The following is a 20,997-nucleotide window of genomic DNA, read 5'->3' as shown; positions in this document are numbered from 1 at the left end:
ACAGTGATGCAGTCGCGCAGATGGATAAAATCATCACTCACTTCACCACATGACAAACATTTAAAGTGCAGGCAGCATCGAGCTTCTTGCAGGTGCAGCCAGGCCATAGTGCTACATGTGATGCAGACAGGAAGTTGGAGGATGTATGCGTGTGAAACCTTATCCTCCACCGTCTCTTCACATTAGTTGCTCAAACCGGAGATGATGATGAAAGTGTTACGATTAGCAGACAACAGTCATAAGAGGACGGCGGCAATGTCGCTCTTTTATCACTTATCATGCGGCTGATGAGTAGAGGTGCTTAATAATGATAATGTCACTTCAGGGTTATAAGGAAAAGAGGCGCAGCATTTTATGCTTCTGTGCTCTGTCTTAATCCCAGAGGGTTCAACACCAAGGTAAGAGCAACAAAGACCTGCTGCCATACATCTTCCTTGTTGTCAGAAGGAAGTGAAAGAAAGAAAAAATAGATTTTAGTTTCACACGGTAAGATTTAAAGTTGTTCAGGCTGTGTGGATGAGATGTGCGTGTGGGAACTGTTGAAGAGAAATTCTGCATGTTTTTTTTCAGCAGGAAGAGTTTAAGATCCTTCAAGTGCTCAACAAGAAAAATGTTCAGAAATGTCCTTGAATCCCAGCAAAGCAAAGAAATTTATGTAACATGTTCAAAACGCTCAACCAAAAGAATTACTCACAAGATAAAGCTGTAAAACTTGCTTATGTAATTACAAGTGTTGCCAAAAGGCTGCCTGTGGAGTGGGAAGCAAGTGTTTATTGGTTTAAAGGTCAAACAGAGAGCATAGCAACTACACTTATTGATCTTGTTATTCCTGTGGAAAATCAATGAGGACTATTCCAGAAAGGAATTCTAAGGTTGTTCATGAGCCAGAGATGATTCCTACGATGCAGAAAACACAGGGGAGTGATGTCTTTTTTAAAAACATGCAAGACTGAGGAGGTTTCATCGAGTCACTGATCGGTCCCACGGGTGCACAGCCGCCAGGCAACTAATAAATCACTATGCAGATCGATAAACATGACACGTGATTATCAGCTGACTGACGTGAGAAAGTAACACAATCATTTGGATCCCCGCTGAAAATGGGAGATGGAAAATTAAATCAATTGTGTTTTTAGTGTGTGTCAATCGGCTGCAACTGGATTGATACCGGCCTGCAAAGTGGTGACTGGATGTTTATTTTAATTGACAGATGAGTGCGTGCAGTTGAATACAGTGTCTAACACCAAACTATAAATACCTACAATATGAAACTCAAATCTAAAAGGTTCGTGAATGGAGGCGTATTTACAGTGATAAACAGAAACAATTAGCTGATTAATCCATTAGTTGACTTACAGAAAATTGCTGTAATCCACAACTATTTTAATCATCTATTAATTGTTTAAGTGAGTCAATCCGCCACCTTAATACAGAAATATCTCAACAACTACTGAAAGGACTGCCATAAGTTTTGTATTCATGTTCCCCAGAAGATGAACCCTAATGTCACCATGAGGTTGACATTTGTGGCATTCCAACACTGTTTTATGACCAAATGCATGCAAAACTACACACATTTCTATCAGCATCAACTGTACTTTCTGTTCGGTGCTAATTAGCAATGTTAACATACATAAACACAAAACACAGATGACAAACATGGTCAGCATTGGACCTGCTGAGCATCCGCATGGTGGCATTATCGCTGTGAGCATGTTAGCATAGCAAAGCACCGCTGTGTGTTGATACAGCCTCGCAGAGCTATGAGCGTTGCTGGAGGCTAAAGTCTTGTTCATGCAAAAATGTCAAACAACTGCAGCTTCCAGCTTCTCTGATTTGAGTGTTAGCTGCTTTTTTTTTGTTCCAGATCACTGTAAATCATTGCATTTTGAACTCTTAGTTGGACAAAACTTTGTCTCCTTGGCCATTTTTTTGCAATATTTACAGATTAATCATTTGAGAAAAGTAGGTTATAGCCCTATTTGCACTGGACTGGTATTACCAGGAGACCTTGCGTGATTTAGAAATTAACTCCCCCATGTCTGTGTTTCATGTGGCACATTTGCACAGGATAAGTCTGTGTTTTGTTTGTGCTGACATTGAATATGATGTGCATAACATCAGGAACAAGAACAATGAGCCTCTTGAATTTACAAAAACGCTGTCAAAACATTTTTTTAAATTTATGTTTCCCAACGCAGCCTCTCGACCTGGAAAGAAGCTGAAAAAAGGAAGAGAGAAAACCTTGCAAAAAAACCTTTGAAAACCTTGCAATAAATAAATAAATAAATAAGAATATGACAGAGATGTTGATTTGCACTGGACTACTATTATCACATGACCTCAGTGTCTGGCAAAACATGACAGGGTATTATTACAAAATGACCGCAGGTTCCCAGGTTGTACTTGTCCCATGCGAATAGGCCTTATGACAGTGAAAAGATGATAGCTGTGTCACGTGTAGTTGTGATGGGAGAACACAGTTTAGGTGTGTTTAGGTGTACCTCTTCCTCACTCCCTCATGCTCCTGCCTCTCTGTTGCATACACGTGAAATTCAAACACCTCCACAAAAGGATGTTTACGTACAGAACTGATGTCTTTCCTCTCCTGGATGATGAGCTAGAGTTACGGAGCCGATTGTTCCCGATGTGCTGGAGGCGACAGTGACGTTCACAAGCGCACTTTATTGGTCCTGATCTCATGTGACAATTAATAGAGTCTTAGCGCTTCAAAGCAGGAACAATGGATCTCTTACAACAGTGTTTTTGAAAGCGGTGGGTGTTTTGATTTTCGTTATGTGAGAGTTTCCATTAAGAAACCTGAAACTGAAGCACATGTTGACATCAGAATGAGGTCTCTGCATGTGATGTTGACAGCTAACCTAAAGGGAATATCATTCATTCTTTTAGCAGCTTGTAAGAGTTTGAGCATCTTCCTTTTTACCTGTCACATTGCGAAGACATGTGACAAGTGACAAGCGACCCTTTTTCTCATAGTTTGTCCCATACTGTAGATTTCTCACGAGGCTCTGTTTATGTCACAAAAAACCACAATGGTATCTTGTGTGAAACCTCCCTTTGTCTTTGTCTTTGACAGGCTTTGGTCTCGTGCTTTGTTTTAGATATAGTGTGGTCCTGTACTGTGTGTTTAAATACTCAGCTAAAAGAGTATTGTGTGCTGTGTCTGCTCACAAGACCCATTTCTCAGATCATGACATGAAATAGGACCATCAGAGGAACCATTTAACCGGTCACAATCTAAAAATGAAGGAACATTCCCTCCATTCCCCTTTCATACCGCTGCCTACATATCCCCTCGAGAGAGCGGATTTACACAATGAGCTCATTATCGTCTATTTACTTCTGTTTTCTGCATCTGAAGGGTAGATAAACCAGTGGCGGTCACACACAGGCCAACGCACAATGCACACACTGAAGCCACTGCTGGCTTGTGATGCAGATGTACGAGGTTTTGAGGCTGCGTTGGCTGGCTTGGAGTTTTATCTCTGGCACCACATGATTTACCACCCACTTCTGACATCTAACAATGTATGCATGTGGGTACACCCTCGAAAAACACAGAAAAATGAGGGAGATGTTTTGCATTGATCTGCAGTACAATTTGTCTGAACAAATCCACAAAACCCCCTCGCCTTCCTCAAAAATCAGAGTTTTAGGATCTTGTTGTTTGGCCGTTGTCCCATCCAGTCTGCCTGATTCAGCATGAGTAATATCACTGCCGCACACTGGTGATTTCAAGAGTGACCCTCGAAGTTGGAGTCCGCCGCTGAGTCACCATGTAGAGGAGAGTAATTGTGGGTGACAGTGCTATGGGCGACAGCACAGACAGCAACCAACCCGTGAATTGATGCTGCTGAAATATGCAGAGTCATCTCTGTTGTGTCAGCACACCATCCCTTAAGGACAGACCAGTGTTAATCTTGTAATAACTGAGTGGCGTATTCAGACTTCAGGTGCTGGAGCTAGAAGGGACTAAGTGGGTTTTGAATAACATCATAGATGAGACAAACATATACAATTTTCATTAAAACTTTTGTTAGATGTTCTGCCATCCAGTCAGGTGGATTGCCTGCATACTATCAATATATGTTCTCAAGTGCACTCTGCTTGCATGTGAGAGTCTCTTTGTGTACATGTCCTTTTAAAGATCTGTGTAACGCAGTTGCTCTAAGTCATCGATTAAACAGCCGTGACTGTAAGGGACAGAATGATAAAACAGACTGAAGTGTGCAACTTACACACAAGGAGATTTGCAGTTAAACAGAATAGATGATCTGACGCTGGAAATCCTGCATGCGGCAGGGACACACACACAGCAGCTGAACATCTGGAGGTGGGTTTGAGAGGGGTGAAGCAGAAATGGAAATCAGGATTAAAATCTGAGTGCAGAGCGGGCAAAAACACTCTGTGTTCATGAAAACCTGACAGTGGTGTGTGTGTGTGGGTAATGTTTGGCTCACAGAGATGCAGGAAGGTGTGAGTGTTTGTCGGACACCGTTAAGACACGCAGACATACAGTTGTGTCTCTGTCACTTCAGAGGACATTACATTGACTTCCATTATTTCCTGGAGACTTAACCCTTACCTTAACCTTAGTCACACACGTCTTCTCGTTATCAGGACTTTTATATATATATATATATATATATATATATATATATATATATATATATATATATATATATATATATATATATATATATATATATATATATATATATATATATATATATATATATATATATATATATTACAGTCTAGTGGAATTAACCAAGGTCCAGTGCACTCTAAACCACCCTTAGCCAACTTCTGTAATTATTAATTTATTAATATCAGTTGTTACTGCTGCTATTTTTATTGCTGTCACTGAAGCAGGTTCCAACAGAGAGCCATGTCCACTGATAAGACTTCACATGGTCCAACATCCCTTTTCAAATCAACAGTGACTGCTTTAGAGACATTTTGAGATGATTTGTTGTTTGATGATCTGTGGAAGCTGACCCGCGTGCACAAATCTAATCGTTCAGACGTCCTCAAGTGAAATCAGGCTCCAATTGGTCCATCAACAGGGAGCGTGCCTGCGCGCCAAACCTGCCCTGCGTGGCCCAGAGAGCAGCGCGCGGAGTGCGGCGGACACTGCGCCTCTGTGAGCTCTGCTGTGTCTCTTTAAGTACAGCAGGCAGTGCTGTTGGTCCGTGTGGGAGCGCAGGGCGCACGGTGCGGCGCTGCCTCTCCGCAGCGTCAAACAGCCTTTCCTTCACGTCGGACAGGCGACAGAAACGACAGGTCGACCAACCGCCTGCAACACATCCGCGCTTTCACCTGAACAGCTCACTGGAGCGAGGGAAGCCAGGAGGGGGCTGTCTGAGCGGGGCTGATGTGGACTGGTGAGCCTATAGGGCCACTGACATTACTCCCTCCTTCTCCGACCGACAGCCAGAAGTGCGTGGCGGTTTATCTGCGGTGCTGTACAGTAGATCGTTGAACAGCTCTGAGAGACTGTCCGAGCTAATGCGATTGGTAAACTAACGTTAGTTATCTGCGGTCAAAAGCCAAAAACAGCTCATCAGAGGGCATGCTGGTGCTCACATTTGGCTGAATGATCGTGGAGATGAAACATCATGATTGCCATCCTCTGCTGAGTTGCGTCCTGTGAACTGCAACATCAAACCATCTGCTGAAGCGTCCTCTTGACTCGTGTTGAAGGTAAGGTGAAGTCACTTCAAACATTACATCTGATCTGATACAAAATCCAGAAGGAAAGCTTTAATGCAGCGGCTCGGAATCAGTCCTGTGCAATGTGTGCACAGGTTGGTTTTGTTTGTGGTGTAACAAACTCACAGTCAGGCTGCACCGCTAACGACACTGCTGGTTAACATCTCTGAAGTAGATCAAAACCTACAAACCCAGTTCTCAGTTTTCTCTCATGTATTTTCGTATTTTTACCGTTTTGATTGAAGCTGCCACTTAGAGGACACAGTGGACAGGCGTTGCAGCAGGCTTTGTCTATTTAAGGCCATATGTTTTTGTCACACTGAGCCTCAGGTGATAAAAATACCTGAGTGAACTAGAGGCTGTGCCATCATCTACCCTGTTTGTTCCTACACACTGCACAGTGAAATCCTAATCTATCATTTATCTGACTCCTGGTGGGTTAAACCAATTGAGAGGCTGATATTTTTCCGTCATATTTGCACCTGCGGTGTTTGTGTGACAGATGTTAAAGTGTCCCTGCTCCCGGCTCGGTACATTATCATGTTCAGTGGGCAGTAAAGATGCATTAGTCTGTAACCAGGTGCACGGTTGGTGGACTCATTTTCCCCAAAGTGTGAAGTCGCTGGTCTTTCATTAGAGCCCTGCTGCTAATTTTTAACCAGAGCTGCAAATCAGACTGAGAAAACAGGCAGCACCTAACCTGCATTTCCTCCCCTCATTTGTGTCTTTAGTTTAAGACACAATTGAGAGATATTTCTGGATTTTAGTGTCAATTCTATTATGAACAGAACCTCATTTATTTTTTTATTTATTAAGGTTTTAGACCAAGAGTTCACCGACTGCCTGACAGTGTTTGTCAGTAGTTTTTATAATCAGTTAATTGTCTCTGTATTGAATATCTGATGGTTGGATAAAACAAGACATTTGAAGATGTCAGCATGGTCTCATGGGCGTATTTTATTATTTTCTGATATTTTCTAGAAAAACAGTAAATCAGTGACATATGCAGATTAATTGATAATGGAATCCTTATCATATTTATCCTCAGCTGTGCAAGCTTATCAATTACAGGGTAACTCCTAATGAATTTAATGAAATTAAGCAAATCATCAGCTTCTTCTCCCCCTCATTGTTTCTGATGACCTCCGTGTACGAGATCACTGCGCTGAACCGACTGCTCAGTGTGAAGTCGAATCAGAAGAACAACATAATGGTTGTTAAGATTGATCACACTGCTGTTAAAATCAATCCAAAGGGCACTAATTGCTTACGCTGCTGCTATTTCAGTGCTTGGCATGACGGTAAATAAAAAACATGACAGACCACTTGTTATGGCGATGGGAGACTCATAGCTGAAGAATCCAGACCAGGCAGAACTGATCAATACGGTGAACGTCACTGTAAAATAAAGAATTAAAGCACCCCGTGCTCCTTATTCTGATTCAGCCCTCTGGCAGTGGGCATCTCCATCACGTTATGTAGTAATGCAGTTTCAGCTGCACGTGGCAGAAGTCTCTGGATACTCATTTAAAAAATAAAATCACATAGATTTCACTGTTGCTAACAGCGGCCGTGCTGTTTCCTGAGGCAGAAGTGAACTCACGTCAGAGAAATATGGCAACAACTGATGTTCATATTTGTTCGCTCCAGAATGAAAGTGCTGATCCTGCTGCTGCTGTTGATTTACTGAATGATCAGATAGTCAAGGTCGCAGCATTTTCCACCTCTGGAATTTAAGTGCAGCCTCAGCCTTTAGGATTGCACCTAATTATAATTTTTTTTGATGAATTTGTTGTTGAATTTCAGAGGAGTTTTTCACACGTGAGCTCAGCTCCGCCTGCGGAGGAGAACTTGAAAGTGGCTCAGATATGAAGTCCTTTGTGTAGCGACAGGGTGGCTGGCAGCAGAGAGAGAAGGCTTTGAATTCTTCCAGAGCTTATCTCTTCATCCTCTTGGCGACCTCTCGGGGACGTGCCGTGGATCATATCCATTGGCCGAGGGCTCTGAAGATCGCCAGAGGAACTGACAGGAACTAACAGTTTGCACGCTTGTGCTAGCCGTTACAGTGAAATAACAGTGGCGCAGTGCGAGATGTGTGTAGGTCGTGTGGCGTACTCGCTCCTGATAAATCACCATCAAGAAAGGACGTCAAGATCCTCATTAGAGCTCTTACAGAAATAGCTCGGCATTAAATACTCCACTGTCTTCGCCAAAGACACGCTGAAAGTTTCAGACTGTTTATAGCGTCTGACGTTAAAAAGCAGAATAGCAGTTTCACGCTCAGTGGCTTCAGATTCAGTTCATATTGGTGCTGATTCAAAACACAAAAGCCTTAATTTGCTATATATATTATATTTCGGAATAAGTTATTTTTCTTTTCCTCAAAAGAAAAGATGATTTTAGAGAGAGGATAATCTTTAAAACTGTGTTCCGGTTACACAGATCCAAGGAGTGGGTCAGCCTCGCTGCGTGGACGTCTCAGCCAGCTTTTCAGCTTATAGGAGGATTATTCACATCACCGGACCTCTTCCGTAAGTCCTATCCAGATAATCACTGCGAAGACAGGTGGTAAGGAAGTACAGGGTGGTAGACATCAAACCCAAAACCTAAATCTTAACTCAAGTGTGTGGGTTCTGTTGATAGATATTAACTGTAGATGCGTTACATGACTTGAGTGGATCAAAATCCAACTGACAAAGAAAACCAATAACCACATCCTACAAGACGTATTGTATCTCAGTCAGACAGCTCATGTTTGAAATGTTTATTACAGCAGCAGAATAGTTAAAGTTTGCATCTCGGCTCTGACCTCATCACTCCCTGCAGATATATTTACATTGAGATATTAATGAGTGATAAGCGAACATCCCCTATTCCTCTTAAGCCCCCTAGCTGGAGCCTGCAGGTGGATGCTGGGGTGGTGGTGGCGGCCAGGAAGAGCAGGCAGCGAGACTGATGCGAGGCAGCGGCGGCACTGACAGAGCACAGGGAGGGATGGGAAGTTTTGCAGCTTAAATAGGTCGCAGAATTGGAAGGACGTGTTTGGTGGATGATTGTGGAGAGCGAGGCGTGTCACATGCATATATGCAGCACAGCTCGGGTTGATTGCCTGAGCTAGCTCGCAGGCGATGCTCCATTAAAATCCATCCGCCGTACAAACCAAAGACTAGCCGCAATGTTTTATCATGGTCACAGGGAGCGTGAATCATTGAATGCGCTTTGTTTAAAGAGGACTTCTCAGACTGCTAGCATGAAGATAGCAATGACTTTAGAAAAGATATGCAGGATACTCAGACCTGCTGTTCAGGCTTTTCTTTCAGACAGACACCCTGCTGAGGATGTGCATGTTGTATAATCCAACCAAAGCTAATATGAGTGTGTGTGTGTGTGTGTGTGTGTGTGTGTGTGTGTGTGTGTGTGTGTGTGTGTGTGTGTGTGTGTGTGTGTGTGTGTGTGTGTGTATGTGTGCTTGCATCTTGTCCATCTCCTAACATGTCGGGATGCAAATGCAACCCCATCTGAAGTGTGCTTTCCTTGGAGGCATGGAGACTAAAACTAGTTAGCAGAGTCATTAGATGACATCATTAATTTATCATTTTTCTGTCTTCATTTGGTGAGTGGTCTTTGCCATCTGATATCTTAAGTCAGTGTTTTCTCAAACTTCTTTTTCAGAACAGCTAAGTTGAATTTCACTGAAATAACATTATTTAGAACATGAACTGCATTTTCTTTGATGCATATTACTCTTGAATTATCATGCATTTGAAAAATGATAGTTATATTTCCAGTTTTCATACACAAAAGACACAAGGCTCTATGCTGAAAGCAAACCTGAGAGCAAGATAATATCCGTCATATCTCACATTTGACTGATGGGCTTCCTCAAAGAACAACATTTCTAATTTGTTCCCCTGTCAAAAATCTTGTTTTTTCATCTCGGTGTGCTTTGATTTCTGGATAAATCTCACCAGCCTGAATCTTCATAGCTTTGCCTGCATGAGACTTTGATTAATCAGATTCAGAGATACGTTCCATATGTTCCCCAGGCTTGAGAAACACTATCTTAAATGAATCCATACTGCATATGCAATACATAATTACTGTAATCAAACAGCAGCAGGTTTATTTTTGAAGTCATATAATTGAAAGTGTAGTAACTCTATGCAGAAAAACCCTCCCTTTCTTCCAAGACTTTGTCCCCAAACGCGGATTATCACAACATTTGCCGTTCTTCAGGAGGTCAGTCAGGGTCTTGGATGTGGCATCAGCTCTGGCTCCCCTCAGTCTGACCCAAAGTCTCTGTTTGCCCTCAGCGCCGTCAGACTGACTCACAACTGTGTGAACTTCCAACACTAACTGCTCAGGGGAGGCAGAGGCTTGACATGGTGTGTGTGTGTGTGGGGGGGGGGAATGAAAAGAGGGGAAGAGAGTGTGAGGGCGATTGGGAAAATGAAAAAAAAAAAGATGAGGAGCAGAAGATAAGGAGAAAACAGTGAATATAAAAGCCACATTCTCTGTGGCCCAAGGCCGACCTTGAGACTGTGCCAGTGGCCAAGATTAGCACATCACCACTGTAATAGCTCACCTCGAGTAGCAGCCCCCCTTGTCCTCTCTTCAACTTGATCCCTTCTTCACAAAACGGCTTTTGTTGGAGTTAAAGTGCTGGGCTCTGTTTTCTGAACCTGCTGCACCAACAGAGATCCAACCTGGCAACAGCGGAGCCTTTAAATAGAGAAATTTAGTGTACCAACTCCCACTTTTAGGGAGCCGGAGGACAAAATGGTCTGAGTGCTGCCTCTCTGAGAGGCATTTATCTTTGGGTCGACCTGGAACTAAAGCACCATTTATACTCCTAAACGAGTTCCCACATTAAACGTATTTACATCCTTATGGCTCGAAAAAGACTGTATAATGTGGGAATAAACATAACAAGTTTGCACGGATTTTAAGGACGTTGACCAGGAAGCACACTTCAGTGACAGCAAAGGCACGAAGCAGTCTTTTATAAGCTCTATTAGGCTGATGAAGTAGACATTATATGCATATTAGAGAGCAGCCTTGTGGTGTTTTCTCAGCTTAGAGAACATCACTTCAAGCAGTGTTAGTGGATCTGTGAAAACACATCTATCCACACCCAGACTGCACTGTGAAGAATTAGACAGGCTTTTTCTTAAAAGAGGATGTCAGGAGATTTTGATAAGCCCTGCCCTAACAATACTGCAGTACAGCAGCAGGAGCCCCGGTGTGATAAAGAATCAGAAGGATTGGAGTCCCCTCTGGGTCTGTCAGCCTGTGCAGTCAGTGTCAGCAGCGGCGTCAGATCTCCTTTCAGCATGCTGGGCCCTAATTGTGCTCTCACACCGACTTGAGAAATTTGTCAGGTTGCTGTGAAATGAACTACTTGGACAAATCAAGATATGCATCCCTGTGTTCCTCCACCAGCCACAACTCTACCGCTGTGATTAACATGGAATAACACGACACTCGAGCTTTTAAATGGATAAACTACTTCTGCTTATTTCCTGTTGGGAATATGTCGTTAAAGGGTAAATAGTAGCAAATTCTCATGATGGTCTTTCGCTCAGTAATTGTATCTACTGGGATTTCATCTGAAAGATGTGCAACGGTAACCAACCCTCTATTTATACACGCTTAAAGTAAGGGCTTATTATTTTTACACTCAGCATTACATGTTGTTCCATTAATTTCCAGCAGCAAGCTGGATGAGTGCCTCAGTCTATCCACTTATCAGCTACTTCTTTGAATCTGGCAGTAAGTAGAGCACACACATGAGCTCCTCCGCAGCGCTAATATTCTCCATCTGTCAGCAGAGCTGCCCAGGTTTGGCTGTGATGTTAGGAGCTATCACATGCCGTAAATGAAGCACGCCTGGTCAGCCACGAGCCCATTGCCACGCACTGTCAACCATCATCACCGCCGCGCTCTCGGTGACTGTGCAGATGTCTTTCCCAGGTTGCTTCAGGGTGAGATGACTCAGCTCCCGCTCAGCGCTTCACTGACTCCGGGTGCAGCCCTCTCCTCAGTCAACCACGGCGGCTTAAACACGGTCTGGCTGAACCGTCGAGGCCAAAACACAGGCTGCATTATTTGCTGTGTTAGGCTCTCGAGTCTTGTGGTTCCCAACCCTTTTGTTTTTTTGTCTGACTTTGCAGATGGGCTCAAGCACCCCTTCACTGTACCTCCTCCCTAGTTGGGAGATTTCACCACAAAGAAAACACAGAGAGGCTGTTGTTCTTCTGTTCTTTCTGTCAAATTTACATCCATACATTTCATCCGTTTATTTATTATAGGTGTCAGTTCTGGCTTTTCCACTCATTAGCTTGTGATGCTCAGGGGTTACAACTGATTGGTTGATGGAAGAAGTGTCATAGCTGGAAGGTTCTTGCTAATTGCTAAATAACCTCATTAAGGATCGTCATCACATGAGCTAAGCTTTCTATTTCCTCTAAAAATCATGCGTTTGTGAATTCTGTGCTGACTGAAACCGAAAATGATCAGTTCATCCAATTCACAAAAAGACAGATTTTTTCATTTCCCATTACTGTGATCTATCCAAGCAAGTAATTTCCCTTTTATCTGTAAGTTCTGAGATTTCTCTTTCCACTCCGATGTAATTGAGGTGTTGGGGATTTTGTTCTGTGGCGCTCACAGTATTGAAGAAATCAGCTGCAACACGTCTTTCCATGAATACTCTCACACCTCTCAGAGCTCACTGAGAGGTTTTCTTAGGACCTACAGTAATTTCTACCAAAGAAAGAGTCCCTTGAAGTTTCAGGGGCAGAAATTCAAACCTGAGCACATAAAACCAAAGGTATGTGCATGGCAAGATGCCACTAGAGGGAAGTGAGAAAATCTGCTTTTGAGGCATCTGTGAACTGACCTTTTCAGTAAATGCAACCACATCCATATTGGACTCAAAGTGCAAAAATTATCAAGCACCTCACTGTTATCTTGCTCTGTTATTTCAGAGGTCTCTGCTTTTCTATCTTACTCAGTCGAGTGTTTTCTCCCATCGCTATAGAGATGTTGTCCATGTTGCATCAGAGCAACAGTGAGGCACGACTGCATGCTCGTCATATTTTATTCATCTTAGAAGATGCTGCAACAGCGAGGCTTAGTCCTTCCTGCGAGCCTGAAACAGGCAGCTGTCAGAAAACCTGAATCCCCAGATAGTTTGCCCATTTCTACCTCTGCACACGCGCACACACACACACACACACACGCATGCACGCACACACACACACACACACACACACACACACACACACACAGGCACAGTTGATTGCACACTGCACTGCTCCCCTGTGTGCACATATACATCTATCCTTTCCATCATTGCAGAAATTACCTTTTGATTTTAGCTTCATGTGGTAACTGATGACAAAAATGTCAGGTTCAGGAAAACTATGCTATTACAGAAGGAATCTTTGCAGTGAGTACATTATCAACAGTAGCTTTTTCAGTGTCTACTGACACTAAAATTTATCCTTTATCCAAGGACATCCTGCTGCTGAAAAATCAAACAAAAAGATAGTTTAAAGAAGGAAATATGGTGAGGTATAAACAAAGGTATCAACTAAAATAGATTAAAAAAATAAGGAAAAAAAATGGCATACCCCAAATTCCATTTTCACGTATGCAGTCCATCCCTGAAATGTTCAGGAACAGTTCCTGCATGGGGTCGTGTGGGAATGGGAGCAGAGACTGATATTCAGGGTGATCTGTGGTGCCAGTTTCCCACCTCAAGACGTCAGAACAGTTCAGGGGAAATGCCAGTATGGCTGTATTGTGAATGAAAGCAGTAACACTGCAGGGACAAAGGTTATGTCTGGTAGAGTGAGTCATACGACTCCGCTGATGATGTTTTTGAATCAGCCACTCGTCCACTGTTGCCTTGCCAACGATTTTAAGGGTGATTTGATAATGAATAAAGGTTCTTATGTTTGCATACTAGCTCCTTTTTTCAAGAAAAAAAAAAGGAAAATGGGCAGATTCAGAAATGAGGGAGTTAACGTGTGCCCTCTTCTTCTGTTGAGTTTTATGGTCGTTGGCATCCATAAGTGTTTTATTACCACCATCTGCTGGACTGTCCATTGCCCCTTTTGTTCTGACGTGTGAAAAGGCAGAAGACAGAAATGTTCCTGAATGTAACTTCATCTATGAATAATGAAATTCGCTCGCAGTGCATAAAATGCTACCCCAGTAATTGACCTATGTGTGAAAGAGGCATTTAATGGATACAAACATACACATGCATGCATATAACAAATGTACAGGTGTCTGTGTATACTAGGGATGACGAGATTCACCGATTCACATCGGTGATCGGATACAAACGTTTGCGATGTGACTGCACCGGTAGATTCAAGGTACATCGGATATAATTTACGGGTGAATTTATGGTGCATCTCTTCTAGCCCGTCTGCATCGGTAAATTCCATGGTTAAATCGATTATTTCATGATCTAGTACTATTCCCTGCCCAAATATCACATGCATCTCTCAAATTGATACAGAGAGTAAAGCAGAGTTGTCCTCTAAGAAATCTGATATGGGCACACTCTTGCACCCCAACTAACTGTATCGAACTTGATCACATCATATCGAACCGAATGTCTTTGTAAGCAAGTCATATCGTTATCAGATCATTTTTGAATCGCATCGTATCGTGAACAGGAGCGAATCGCATCGCATCGACAGAGGCTTCAGTGTATCGTTAATGTATCGTATCGGTGGCTGCGTATCGAGATGCGTATCGAATCGGCCTCAGTGGTGGAGATACACATCCCTAGTGTATACACATATTGTAAACTCATATAGACATACAGTACATATATACAGATATATAACCTCAGTTGTTAAATATGTATAATTGTTATCTTACGTTGCAAATAGAGCTGTACAGACTTTAACTTACTTAGTCACGGAATTGTCATCTGGTGTAGAATTGATGGGACTAACAATGAGGACATAATGACAGCAACAACAACAACAACAGTTGACTAAAAATAGGATGCATGAGCAACACGGCCTCTAATGATGTTCATATTTAATTGGACGGGATATGTTGACAGCAGGCCTCTGGTGCTGCTCGACCTTTACAGGCAGATTTGCGTGATGCTGATGAGGCCCATGGTTCAGTACACATTTTGCAAGGCATGCTTACAGAGCACCCTACCACATACACACTTCATGTTCCTCAGATGAATGCGTCGGCTGCATCCAGCTCGCTGCGCCGCATGATTGTGCACGTTGAACAGCTCATCAAAAACAGCTAAATAGCTTGTGTACAACAACACTCAGAGCGACGGACGAGCTGCCCACTCTCATGCTAAGTTTTTAGTCTCTCTCTATTAATGGAAAATAAAGTAACAGTCTGTGATGATGCCCACTGCAGTACAGATGCTGTCTGCTGTACGTTCTGTCCTACAACTTGTTCCTTCATTTCAGCCAATGTTAATTTCCCAAACAACTCCTCAAACGTGGGTGTTAAATACTTGAGATTGTGCTGTCGGTTATATGTAAAGGAGGTGAAAGCAATATAGATGACTTACAGTAAGAAAAAATAAGATAAAAAAATACGATTTTTTTCCAGACTCAAAACACATGTTTTCATACTCCGTTCATTTGAGGCCACAGTTTGTGGAAAAACATGAAAACTGCTTTTGTGGTTTATCTTTCCTCATATAACTGTCAACTATCATTGCAGTCTAGTGAGGAAATAGGCTCAAAATGTTTTCATAAAACTATTTAGTTTCACAATCATACCCAAGCGTCCGCAAACCAAAAAGAACCAAATGTTTCTGAAACTGTAAACATGGCTCCTGGCGGATTATTCTGTATTCAAATCGGGTTTCAATCCAAAATTAGCAGAATGTTTCCAATTTCTAACAAACAATGTTCTTTTGTCGTATGTTTCCAGTTGGGTACAATGTAATCTGCGGTCAGTGGTGCAAAGAAACTAAGTACATTTACTTAAAAATTGTACTTTTTTATGGATTAAAGTGTACACAACATAATTTAAAGTACTTATGAGTAGTGCAACATTAACCATTGACAACATTTAAATACTGATGACTCTTTAATGCATCAAGAATAATAATGCAGTTATATGATATTTATATATAATACAATTCATTATGAGTACTTTTAAGTTCAGTTTTCATGTCAGTCCTTCGATACTTACTTACTACCTTGGCTAGAATTGAATAAGGGAAGTTGTAGTGATGTGGTGGGTGTCTCTAACCACATGACCATTCATTCATGAGCATGAAAAGCAGATTTTGCCACACGCACGTCAAACATGTTAAGTGGATCAGTTTGATTATGCTTCTGTTTTTCTGGAAAATGGAAAATACTTGACTGTTTACTGAATACCTATTGTTAACCGTGCTTCATGCTGAGACAGCAGCCTGCAGTTTCAGGATCTTGTGTTGTCTGAAATAATCCCAGCATGCGGCGCTTCGGGCAAGATCACCTCTTCACTCCAGACATCATTAGTAGCCTCTCTAATCCTCTCTTTTCCCAGCTTTGAACGGCGCAGACTTATCCAGCTCTCAAGTATATACATTCGTCCAAATCTTGAGTGTTAAATCTGTTGATGCTGACCTGAAAGCACAATGGATCAACAAGGCAAAGGGCATGTGCAATGATTTTCCAGCTGAAAATGGATTCAGCAGTGTGGGATTAGTCTGTGAGACCACACTATGGTTTTCTAAAACGAAAACAAGGACTTTACCGAAGGGGAAGTGAGCTTTTGTCAATACTCATCACTTCAGATGCAACCAGCCTGAACATGACACCATATTATTTCACCCCAGCTGTCTTCAGAAGTTCTGAAACACACATTTACTGTAATGCAGTGGTCAGCGCCTTTGGCAAAGTAAGTTCAGACTGAACCATAATTCATTACAGTGCTTTAAAAATAGATGTAAAATGCTCTTTTCACGTCTCTCTCAGGAGGTGAAGGGTTAGCTGCAGAACAACAGTGCTGGAGGATCCAGCTTCTTGCTTAAAGACACTTCAGCAGAGTGGCTGCTCGTTGACACAGGAGCTTGAATGTGCATCCTACAGTGGAGGGTCTGTCTCCCCTCTCACTGCACCGCCGAGCTCTGTTCGTACTCTGTCCGGCAGAGCAGAAGAAGCTGTGTGATACAGGCGGACGGTTGTGTCAACATCTTCCTCTGTGAATAAGTTCCCCAAACAGCACGTGAAAATTATAGGATACAAGTGTATTCATTTTTGGTGTTGGCCAAAAACGGGGAGTAAAACATTTTTCATCAGGATTTAAAAGGACCAATGTGAAAGATTTAGAGGGATCAAGTATTTTTAAGTATTTTTTGTATAATCACAATATTGGATTGCCAGCTGGCCAGAAGCATGACTCCAAATGAATGTTGCTCCATCACTGCTGGATGTGTAAATACGCAACTTTTGCTAATAAATTCACCATATCAGTTTTATAAAGGTGATCATTGTTTCGGCTGACCTAAAGTGAAGTGATGCTGCTTTGCAAGGATAATTCGGCATTTTGGGTTTTTTGCTTTCTTTCAGTGAGTGAGATGAGAAGATAGAGCTGGATGTGGTTAGCATAGCTTAGCATAAAGACTGGAGAGGTGGGAGAAACAGCGAGCCTGGCTCTCTCCAAAGTTCAGACACTTTTACTAATTAACATATTCATTCGTTCCATCTGTACACAAACAGAAATGTAAAAACATTGACGCGTGGTTTCAAGAAAAATGTGCCGCAACTAATTGCTGGCAAACACGTGTGACTGAGGATGTGAACCCTCAGCATGTGTGTGTGGTTTTTCAGATTTGGACATGATCTGGTCTCACATCGACATCACAGATTGAAGTTATGTTTTTCTGGCCTCTTTCTTCACGGAAATATTGCATAAGCTCACAAATAGAAAATACTGAGTCACATTAATATTAAAAATACGGTTTGATAGTGCGTGGTTTCAAATAAAACTGAGCCAAACACCCACTCTTTGCTGTTGAGAGCACTTGTCCAACATGGAAAAAGAAGGCGCCTTGTTCTCAGTTAATAGATAACTGCATTTCTTAGATACATGTGGGTAAGATGTGTTTGCCTGCGTCGGGCTTTCACAGTTTAACTTAATGATGTGTTGTTGGAAATTGCCTCAATATCCATACAGAGGCATTTCCTATTTCCCCCATCACTCCTCCCCCTCCTCCTCCTCACCAACTAAACATTTGCTGAAACGCACCGCAATCCCCTCTTAAGTCTATTCAAGCAGAGAGGACTGAGATTCACAGCAGAACTGAGCTGGGAGAATTCACTTTTAATTAAAGCGGAGAGATCTTCTGTGCTTAGTGGAGGTGGGAGAAGAAAAGGGAGAAAAAGCTCCTTTCCTCCTTGAAAAAAACTGAGCTGCAGATATTCTGTAAGGCCGTGAAAGAAGAGCTTTGTTAAGGTTGGATAGTGGAAGACATCATTTGATCTCCCATTGACAGCGCCTCCCCCCTTGCAGAATAATTACTTCTTTTATGAAGCCATTAGAGGGGGCCGACTCAAGTGATTGTTTCTCAAATGTCCATCTATGTGGCCAACTGGGATCTGGGAGCGGCTGCGACTGAGGGTCGGTCTGAAACTCCCACAACAGGAATCTGGGATATTTCTCTCTGTTTGGAGCTTTGTGACACATCATTAGTGAGAGGACTCTCTTTCCTGTTGGCATCAAAGCTTTTTTCTGCACTTCTCTCCCCAAAATAGTAGAAGTTCTCTCTCCTTTCATTTCTCGCGCTCCCTCATATCTTCAGATTTACAAACAGACTCCACACTGCATGACAAGCAAGTGCACAAGCAGAAGAATCAGTGCTAATTCAGATTTTGTGCAAATGATTTGTTCAGTTTTTGTGTTTTTGCTCATGCCTAATTGAACCCTGCTTCTTTGTGTCCACAATCACAATGGAGCTATTATTGCTTCACTCTCATTTTCTTTTCGACTGTGTCAGTTGCTTATCACCGTACGCTGGTGGAAATGGTCACGATCATCAGTCACTCGATTACAGTGCTGCAGCTTAATGCTACTGTGCACCAGTCAAAGAAAAGGATTACATTATTTTTAGACCCTTTAATTTACCTCTTCTCTTTCAGAGTAAAAGGTCACCACTGAGCTTAATGGACCATTGAGTATCATCAGGATTACAATGAGCTTTTTCCCTGCCATCCAGGGCTTAATTTTAAGCTTCATAGGGTGTGCTTAAAAACTCTTCCAGTGATTGGTCAGTTCAATCTCTCCAATGCCAAATACACTGGTATTTCTAATTACCCAAAGGCTTTGGGAGGGCGTAACCAGCAGGGTTAAACGCAGCAATCATAACACGACAGCAGTAGACAGTGTATCTCTGCAGTAAGTGCCTGTTTCAAAATTTGCCAACAAAAAATGAGAACAGGATCTGAAATCTGCCTGTTGACAAATGGTTGGTTTATTGTGAAATCACTGCACCATCACCGCTGATCAGTTGCCATGGTGCATTTCAGTTTGTACGTCAGTGAAGTCAGGTTTAGTTCAGGGGGGGCATTTTGGAAGCGAAGAGCAAATTTGTCGCTGATTATCTTAATCATATCTTTGCAGTGTCTGAACTGCAATTCCTGATAACTTACTGCAAACTGATATATCTGTGATTTATCTGCCACCACTGCCCCGAGGTTAGAGAGGTGAGCTTGTGACCGCAAAGTCGCCGGTTCAATCCCCTGTGGACTGGCAGGATAAATCTGGGTGTCAAAAGTGAAAAAGCTGCACTTGTCCTTCCCTCATTACCGCCACTGAGGTGCTCTTCAGCAAGGCCCTTAACCCCAGGCGCTCCAGTGAAGCTGCTCACTGGCCGGCAGATGAGACTGTGGCTGCACTGGGCAGCTTCCTGGTGCGAACGTGATCAGGGTGTTCCTGCGAAAGAGAGGCTCCCTCTGAGTGAAACTTCCTGAATAAATAAAGGTTAAAAAATCAGCCAATACTATCAAGCATACTGAAGATTTGGTTGACATATGATGAAATCGCTGCTCAGTGCATGTTGACCTTTTCTAAAATTAATATAGAAAAGACTGCTTGTGTACTCCCTTACTATATATGACAAGAGGTGAACTCAGATGTGCAGCGTTCCTGCAGTGTTTGGGCATCTTATGCACATGAAAGTTGTCCGATCCTTCCTTATTCCCGTCTCGACCGAGAGTCATGATTGGCTCCTCAACTGCTGAAAGAAAATACTGAGAATCAACAAACCAACCAAATGCTTTGACTGTGTCGTGGAAAAGTTGGTGAAAACCTTTGATGGATTTCGTCTTAAAAACCCCATATTTTGTAAGTTACATGCTCTGTCAAACCATTCGGAGGTGGAAAAATATGTGTGCTTTGTTTTTACAGTCAGCAGTTGGGCAATTTTTCCTTTATATTCTGTCCAGACCAGAACTGTCAGGTTTACACTTAGACCAGTAAAATAGAGCTTTACAGTACATCTGCCGCTTTGTGTGCTAATGTGCATACAAACTACTGTTCAGCTGCGTTATGTGCATTTAAATTACACACAGTTTCGGTGGCTGAGCTTGAGGGATCCCACAAAATGAAGCCACACGGGCCGTCTAAAACAAATCTAAAATGAAACGTAAGACGTTTTCATTAACATCTTGTGTCATTAACCTCTCGGCAGGCCACTAATGAGAGGTTAATGAAAGCAGAGTGCGAGCACTGGATGTCTTATTTGCCACCAGACTGCAGGTTGTCTACAGTTGTTACAGCACAGATGTGTTTACTTCCATCACATTTGTTCCACGTGCTCAAGGCTTCCTGACAGATTGCAGTCAAAGCTTTGAGAAACAGTTAATCTAGTGATAAATAAGGTACAGTAAAGGTGTGTAAGTAGAACTTTATTTTTGGAAACTTTATCAAAAGGTATGTGAAGAGAGCCTTTTAACTGTCAACACAGAAAAGCAGAGGCGGAGTCGTCTTGTTGCTTCCTTGCTGCTCTCTTAGCTTCATATAATCTTTCACTGCACATTTCAGATTCTTGCAGTCATCTCTGCTGATGGGCTTTCTTTTCAGCGGCCCCCAGTAAGTAAGCATATTGGGCATTAAGCCAATCACTAATGCAGACACACACTGAGATCAAAAACGGTTCTAATTAAAATGGCTGAAGCCAAAACGGGCAGCCAAAAATGTAGCGCCTACCGTGGTAACTTTGCCAAACACTAAGGAAAGAAAACGGCTTTGGCGGCGCAA

General features: G+C 42.4%; 1 protein-coding gene across 2 annotated transcripts in view; it reads left to right on the top strand.

The window, feature by feature from the left end:
• Positions 1-5,131: 5,131 nt before the first annotated feature.
• Positions 5,132-20,997, top strand: part of wscd2 (WSC domain containing 2) — a 36,729-nt gene continuing 20,863 nt past the window's right edge. Inside the window, exons 1-2 of one of the 2 annotated variants that reach the window (XM_070964927.1) lie at positions 5,199-5,727; positions 8,179-8,267. The gene's annotated coding sequence lies outside the window, so the exon portion shown is untranslated. Of the gene's footprint in view, positions 5,728-8,178; positions 8,268-20,997 lie in introns of both variants that reach the window. The other variant, XM_070964926.1, reaches the window with a different exon arrangement.

Source organism: Chaetodon trifascialis, chromosome 6 (assembly GCF_039877785.1).
Source record: "Chaetodon trifascialis isolate fChaTrf1 chromosome 6, fChaTrf1.hap1, whole genome shotgun sequence".
Classification (NCBI taxonomy): domain Eukaryota; kingdom Metazoa; phylum Chordata; class Actinopteri; order Chaetodontiformes; family Chaetodontidae; genus Chaetodon; species Chaetodon trifascialis.
The sequence above is the reverse complement of the archived record's forward strand: the minus strand, read 5'-3'. Positions and strand labels throughout refer to the sequence as shown.